This window comes from Rhyacophila brunnea, unplaced genomic scaffold (genome assembly GCF_057557595.1).
Source record: "Rhyacophila brunnea isolate RB1 unplaced genomic scaffold, BYU_Rbru_1.0 scaffold_163, whole genome shotgun sequence".
Lineage (NCBI taxonomy): Eukaryota > Metazoa > Arthropoda > Insecta > Trichoptera > Rhyacophilidae > Rhyacophila > Rhyacophila brunnea.
Genome location: NW_028232820.1, coordinates 243,305 through 252,438, shown reverse-complemented (window position 1 = coordinate 252,438; position 9,134 = coordinate 243,305).

The following is a 9,134-nucleotide window of genomic DNA, read 5'->3' as shown; positions in this document are numbered from 1 at the left end:
TTGAAACGTAATTTTTCAAAAAAAAACAAAATTTTTTAGATTAATGTGTTTCTGTAATTCGAACCTGGTGTAAAAAAAATACTAAATATCATATTATTTTAATTAGATCGGCCAATATTAAAAAGATTCAAAATCAATATTTGGTGTTGTTTTTTAAAACGGTATTATTTGTATCGATAGAAAGCTTAAATAATCCCAAGGCAGCTTCAATCTCCCCAACCAAATAACTCCTGCTACCGAAATTTATTTGTTTTAAATTTTCATTCCTATACATGTGATTTATATACTGGAATTGTTTGTCCATAATGTCATATTGCTTCATTGACTCAAGCTTGATATTTTTTGAATATTTTTTCCAGTTATCTTTGTTTTTATCCAAATAGATTCTACTCATGTGCTGCGACATGATGGAATCCGGGCTTTTATATCTTTTATGTCCTTTCGGTGTTTTGTGTTGTTGAGTCTTATTATTTTTAAATTCGTAAAAATTCTGGCTGTAATCGACTATTGTCATTGGAACATGACAATTAAGGAAGTTTTCCTTCTGCTCACCACTGTTATCATATCTTTTTGCCCACTTTTTCTCGTCCTCAACAGCTGAAAAACAAAACTTAAGATTATCTACAACATTACTTTCGTCATTTCTTGCTTTCGGACTATTTTCTATGGAAACTGAGATTGTTTTAAGTGAATTCTTACTATAGTTTTTCTGAATCTTTTGCGTCGGTTTTGCGACTTTTACTTTATTCGTTATCCTACTCAAAGTATTTAATAATTTCTTTTCTGCTTTTTGTCTCGTCATTTTAATTATCGATTTTTTTATTATTTTATATTTTACTTTCGTGGGGAAGTTGTGTTATTTATAATGCTTTTTTCAAAGAATGATAAATCGCTTCTAGAGTTTCTTCCTATTTGAGAAATAAAACACGATTCATAAAACTTATCAAAAAAGGAAATTATAGATTCTATGTTTATTAAAATAAAATTTAATCTTCAATAACATCTGTTGTTAGATCAAACTTAATGTAGAAATCATGGTTAAAATATTATTAATTAGGTAAAAATAAATTCGAGCCGCAAAACTATTCTTAGAAGCTAATTTTATATATTCTAGTTAACGCCATAAATTAATTTTAATTTAATTGATTTGTTTGACACTGTATTTTACTTGATCAGAAAGGAAATCTTGAACTTTTTTGTCATAAGATCAAAATCCTCCTTTTATAGATTATGTTCTTATGCAATAGAATTTGCTTGTCGAAAATTTCAATTTAAATATTTTAATCGCAGATTAAAAAAAAAAATGATCTGAAATTTTCTTCTGCTTGAATAAATTTTCATCTCGAAATTTTGTATAAGAAGTTCTAAGTTAGGATAAATACACATTGAAAAAAAACTTTAAAAGAATTTTTTGATGTTGACTTGATGGATACTGATTATAGAATTGTGCATGAAAAAATAATTCATAAAAGCTCATCCAGAAAAATTTGAACTAGAATTTATGATTAAAAGATTATTTATAAATAGGAAGTATTTAAATTTAAAAATATTTGCATCTAGATTTGTTTTATTATGCTATTCATTCCAAACATTTTTTTGATTTAGATAAATTTTATCAAGTGTCGATTCTTATTAATTTACTTTTAAAGGCGATATGGCCCATTTAAGAATGACCGCTGTGAAAGAAAATTATTGGATACTGTTTAAAAATTATATATTATAAATTCGATTCAAGGTTAATGGATGATATTTAATGTATTGTATTTTGAATCCTATTTATAGAAGAAGTCGTTTATCAAAACTGTGTTATTAAGTTTAAAATAAAGTTTATCACAGAGAGGCTGTATTTGTTTAGAATCGATTTCCAAAAGCAATTTTTCTTATCGGTACCACTTATTTTTAATTGTTGGCTTTCATAATATTTCATAATAATCAAATTACGATCACAAAAAAAATTGAAATGTATGCGGGATTAAAGTGTAAACTTTCTTAATAAGTACATTTAATTTTCATATTTCTTCTTTTCCTCATTACTCAATGGGAAATTAGTTTTAATTGAATCTTAATCTTATAGAATACCTGTCATTTTCAAATAATATTATCTAAAAAGCAGATTAGCTCTTCGTGTGCTGCATATTATGTGGAGCTATATTTAACTCTTATGAAATACATGCTATTTTTAAATAACATTATTGCAGACCGAAATTCGCTACTCGTGTGATGCATACTTTTTGATAGTAACATATTATGTGGAGTATTCTGTTATATTATAACAATAAGTCGTTGCAGAGACGCAAAACCTTCAAAATAGAACTTAGATTATGAGATATTATCTTGTCTACATGATGAGGTTTTAGATTAACGGAATTAAAATTAGCCCACTTAAATCATATATCACATGTGATTCAATCGATTCTAAAACAATTGTAATCTTTAGATAAATAAATAAATTTCGATAAATAATTTTGCTTATCTCGTATAATCGTGTGAAAATATACAAAAATGGTATTATTACTCTTTTTATCTACATTTTTATGATCGTATGTATATTAATATAAATTTCAAAATGCCGAATCGATATAGCTCAGATGATAAATTCTTTGGTCATCGAAGACTTTTCTGATTAAATTCAATTAATGGATATAAAAAAAAAGGGGAGAAATTTTTTTTGTTATGTGGAATACAACAGCACATGATTTGCAAACAAAAATATACTATCTCTGCACTCCTTAATGCTTTTACATTGATCATTATACATTGAATATTATCTATTTTCAAAATACATATCATTTTAAAGATAAGAGGTCTTTTGATATTTTATTTTAGATAGAGTAAAATATGAATAAAGTCCATTAATTTATTTTGATTGATTGAAACTCCATCTTAATTTGAGGGGTATTAACACATCAAATGTAAAAATAAATACTTATAAAAAAGAATAACTAAAAAATAAGTAGAATTTTTGGGTTAAAATGATCTATTCAAACGTGCTGTTAATATCCTTCATGTTATATAATAATTTAAAGCTATCCTATAGAAATTTATATATCTTATATCAGAAAAATTGATTTGATAGATAGGTTGTGTTTGGTATTTTAATCCTAGCTCTTTTCATATTCTTTAAAGGCTGACTTTTTTGATTTTGGCTTCAACAAGAGATATAAAACTCAATATACGGTTTTTAAAATTTTTAAGGTGTTAGTAGTGTACAACTAAAATGTTCACGTAAAATAATAAGACCATAATATCTTGTTAAAAGCTGAAAATATAAAAAAAAGTTAAATTAAGCATGAAAACTATCCGCTTTCTCATATTATCATAATTTGTTCAATAGAATACGATTGAATTTTTTTAAATTTATTCTCCAAACATTTTCGTATATAAATATGAAGATATAAGAATACAATTTAGAATGTTTTTTTTTATTTTTTAATAAAACTCTTAGATTTTATTTAAAATTTGAAAATATATCATAAAAACGGTTTATTATTCGATGAATAACTTCAAAACATTTATTGACGAATGCAAAGGTCTGATTTTGAATGTGAATATTAAAAGAGTACGTTCTAAACTAGTTTCTCGCAATATGCACAAATAGCCTCAAAAATTGTAATATATAGTCTCGTATATGTTCAATAGAATCATATTGATCTTCAATTCTCTTTAATGAGCAAAATTAGTGCAAATAAAAATGCAAAAGTCTCTAATAAACGCAATTCTTGCAATAAAATTACGTATGCAAATATGCGTGCTTTTCTAGATTGTATTTAGTACAGTTCGAGTAAATATGTAAGTAATAAAAACATAACCTCGAAATTTGCATTCCGATTAGCACATTCGTAATATTCTTTTTCGTGTATAATTGGACTATTAAATGGCTACACTATATCATGGACTGATGCGATTTGAACATTAATATTTTACGATTTCACAATTAATTAACTAAGAATACAGCGAAAGTTGTTTCTTTGAAAATAAAATTAAAATTTTGGTGGTTTTTGTGATAATTTTGATATATGCAGAATTTTAATATTAGAAAATGCATGATTGGATCGCTCCTAAGCTTATGAATAATTATTTTCGATCGTTTATTTTATCATATTAATGTTATCAAATGATTGCAGAGCCAACAGTGCACGGTTAATAAGAAGGTCAAGCAATGATTGTATTTTATCTTCATTAATCAATTCAAATTTTTATTAAAAGGGGATTATTTTTTTATTAAAACTGGTTATATTGGTTAATTGGTGTTTATTAATTTATATAAATTCAAAGCTGCGATTACTTAGTTTTTCATTTTCTTTTTTTAAGTTTAGACGCTTAACAGTTATGAATGACCACGTAAATCATGCTAAAAACGATTACGCGATTCGTTTGGTTTTGCTCAAATAAATAGCCGCATCACAGTGTATTTATAAAAAGGTGATTATGAAATAATTTAAACTATTTTTTGTCATTCAACTTCAGGCTTATCTAATAAAAGACACTTTGAACAAGTATATTGTATAATTCTGTATATTATTGAGGATAAACTGACCTTTTATATCATTTAAAATACACATAAAAATATTTTTTTATTTATGGGCTAAATTTCTAGTCGTAATTTAAGTTTTTGTTCTCGGGCACAGCTTGTTTGATTCTCTGTATGCACAGCGTATATAAACTTTCGGCTATCTTCTCCACTCCAAAGTCTTCTTCAATACCCCTTCTTCTTTCGAGACCTATTAATTTAAGGGTTTTGCAAAATTCCAAGGTTTGAATATATGCCTCAACCTGGTTCGTGACATCTAGTTCCTTCTGATAACTTTTATGATATCCTGTCACCACACCGTCCCATGTTATAACATATGGAATAATCTTATTCAAAAATTGATTTATTTATAGTTAATAATTAAGATTAATCGTTCAAAATATTTGATTGAAAGTGTTCTAAATTAGCTTTTCAATATGAAAACATTTGAAACAAAAAATTAAAACTTCTTTTATCTGGGATTACGTGTATCTAATTTTTACGGATACATTCCATATAAACCATAGACTTGCTTGGATCTGAAAAGCTATGCATAAATATATAAAAAATTATAAAAACAAATGTTATACGGGCACAAAAAATACTGTTTTTCTATGTTCTAAATTATTATTAAATAAAAAATAATCTTTATCTTTGTATTTGTTGGTATATACAACTGTTTATGGTTTTTACTTGTTTTTGAAGATACTTATCAGATTAAAGTATCTTTTACGTAAAAAAAAATTGATTTAAAAATTAATTTTCATTTAAGGCAAAAAAAAATCTTTATCAAAAAATTTTTTCATATCTTTACAAATAAAAAGAAAATTCTAAGAAAAGAATGGCAAAAATATATAGTATGTTGCAAATTTATCTCAAATATTCACATGGTTGTTGTTGTATTTTTATATAGCTCAAATATAACTAAATTATTCCGAAGAAAAGTACAAGGATATGAAAGATCTATGACTGTAATCATGAGAAAATAAAAATCTTGGAAAGATAGATTGTTTCATCTTCAAGATACTACATATATTCGATCACACATAATGAAACTGTTAAATGTTTAAATTAAGATTTTCTCTGTCTACTCATTCTAAAATCTACCCAAGTAAATTACGCTATTTACAGAAAAAATTATAAAAAATGTTTTCTATCTTATTTTGGCGCTAACGATTTATAATTCTTACTTTTTTTGCTTCCATTATTGACTTTATTTTTTCTTAAATTTAAAGCATCATAATATTATCTTTTATTTTGCAACTGAAATTCACTTAAAATATTTATATTTCTAATCAACTGTAAATATACCTTGTTTACATAATAAATTGCGTCTAAATAATAATATTTCACATTAAAAATGAATTTTACTAAATTCGGGTATATATTTCACATTTATAAAATATATTATAAATATCTGAATATTGTATGAGCTATGTAGACGTTCTATTAAATATGAGCTTTATATTGATGATAAAAACAACTATCATCATAATTATTTTTGCTTTATTCGGTTAAACTATCGCATGAGGCTCAGATTTTTTTTAAATACTTAGACTATATGGAAAATTGTTACCCGTGATGTAACTTTTTTTATTTTTTCTTACAGAAAATTTATCATAGCTTCTCCATCTTACTAAGAAATCTATTTTTTTTTGTATAATTTATTTCGGATTTTTAATTTCATATAATGGATGTCCGCTATATCTTTAACAACATTATTCTAATCCAAAAAAATAGATTATCACGGATTTCTCCGAAAAAAAATAGTATCGTTGCGTTGATATTTATTAGATTATTACTTCTTATATATATTCATTCATTTTTATCTAATTTTACATGCGAAAAATAAGTATCTTACCTTTTTTCTCGTAATTCCTGTTATAATTATTAATTTAAAAATTAAAAATCATAAATTTAGTTCTACCTCAAAAATTTTTTATTTGATTCATTTGTATTATTTTGGTTTTCCGTAATACATTACATCAATTCAAAACGGATGTAATTTATTTTAAGTTTTGATCTAATAATATTAGGGGTCCTATAAAATCTATATATCCACAATACTCGGATCTTAAGTGCATGAATTTTGTATATATTACAATCTGTAAATACTATTCATCATTTATATATAAACTCTGTTAATAATACAGACCATATCTTTATAAATTATAGTTATATGAAAGTATTCCTCATAATGAACAATTTTTATGGACGTCTGTGCATTTTATTGCTAATAAGACACTTTTATCCTTATATTTTTATTGGTAAGCGCGATTAGTGAAATGGAAGAATCTCATAGTTGTATCAAGAAGTTTACAACAGCATCTAAGAATATTGCAAAAAAAATTGTATAAACGACACTATGGATTTAAAAAAGTCTCTTTTTAGATTTATATGATAATTCGAGAATTCAAAATACCTTTATCTGGTAATATGGCAGTAATAAGGCGTGATTTTTGTATAATTTACAGGCTGTGATACTTTAAAAAAATTTGAAAGGGAATTTCTTGCCAGAACCTTTTTTATATAAAAATTTGTTCAATAATAGCCATATATATTAAAAAAATTAAATAAGCTGCTTTTAGATTAACTATTTTAGAAATTAAAATTTTTTTTCGCTTGAAGGTTTTTGAAGGTAGAAGACATCGATACATTATAATTATAGGCGATATTCAAATAGATTAAAAATAGGCATATTAACACAGCTAATAAAATAAATAGCTCTAAATTAATTAGTAGGGGCGGCACAAAATTGGTAATAAAAAACAGTAATGTTTAATGCATAAATAATGTGGTTTTGTGAAGCCGACATTAAAAAGATAAATACTAGTGTTTTTTTCCCTAAAAATGTGAGTTTTTCTGTAACATTATACTTTGACAAGTTTTTAATGCACCTAAAACTAAATTGGAAGATCGAAATCATTAAAGATGGAAATTTTTGGGGGAATAAACCGTATAATTTCATATAAAAGGATAATAATTTGGTAAACCTTTATTGGTTGCAAATTCATGGTATAAACTGCATTTTTTTAACATAATGGTATATACGTGTTTTCATAATCTATTTATTCGTCTTTATGTAAATGTTTATTATTCTAGTATTTTTTTCTATTTTTTTCACTAGTTTTCTATAATGACTAAATTACATTTTTGTCTAGTGGTAACTCATACGCGAAAATTATCTAACTTTATTTCTCATATATTATGAAAAATATGATTTTTAAATAAAACTATAAAAAAATCAAATCGGATGTGCATATAACTACATTTTTACTGTAGCTAAGTTATATGTTTATATCTTTAACAAATTATATTTAATGATTAAAAAAGCTAAAATGCTGATATTTGATTTTATGAACTGGCACTATAAAATTGTCTTTTAGAGTTTATAAAAAAAAAGTTTGACAGTAATATTATATTTAAAATGAAAAAATTGGAATCTATTATAAATAAAAATCATCTGGTGTGTTTTTAAACACACAATATGCAACCAGAACACTTATTTTATCAATAAAAGTGTATTGTAGTGTCTCAGAAATAAATTTTATGTGCTCAAAATTACTTTAATATCTTTATTGCGGAAATTAATGAATTGGTTTGTAAATTCTTTAATTATAGATTATTTTCGGACTATCTAGTGCTGCCCTTTTTTCTGTTATCATTAATAGGGGTGTAAATTTTATAAAAAATATTTCTAGCTACATTTAAAAACTAAAATATTAATGCAATGATAATTTTTACTATCTTAATATTGAAATACTAACTTTGCATCGAGCTTTTAAAAAATTGTTTATACTATTTAATTTTAAATTATTATATCGTCAGTATTATTTCTAATATAAAAAGAGATAATAAGATTACTTTTGAGTTTAAAAAGATTAATATTTAAATTTTTTAAAATGTATATCTTTGGTATCTTTCCCTAAAGTATCAATACACCAAAAACCTTAAGCTGTTACAAATATACCTTTTTCGAAAAAAAAAATTATGAAATCCTATTATAAAATTACAAAAACAGAGATTTGCGTGTTTTTTTATTTGACCGCATTAGTTCAACCTGCTGCGCTTCTTTTTTGTTTTTTACCTCCAACTTTAATAAATCGAACGATAACTTCTACTCTCCTCTTATAATTATGAAACTAAATCCAAGATTTAATTCATTAATAATATTTCTAAATAATATATACCATAAGTTAAGTTTTTTTGCTTTATATTTTATAAATATACTATAAAAACCACGAGTATTTGTATATTAATATTTAACTTGAGACTTTTATAGGTGAACGGAGTCCAATAAAATTAATTTTTATACTACCGATAACTCGTTTAAACTATTTTTGTTTTATAAAAAGTATTTTTATGCCAACTTAAGCGGACATAGATACAAAGCAATAAAATCTATGAATATTTATATTTTGCACTATAAGGTATTTTCAAGTTAATCTCTGCACATAAAAAAATGAAACGTATTTATCTTCGAATTTTAGAAGAAAAGCTTGTGTGCACTGTTCTCTAATTTTATAAAAAATTAATTAAGCCTATTTATTATAATATTCGAAGAATAATATATGTTAAACTTATAATTACTATTTTATATCTCACATAACAAATAATTTGGTTA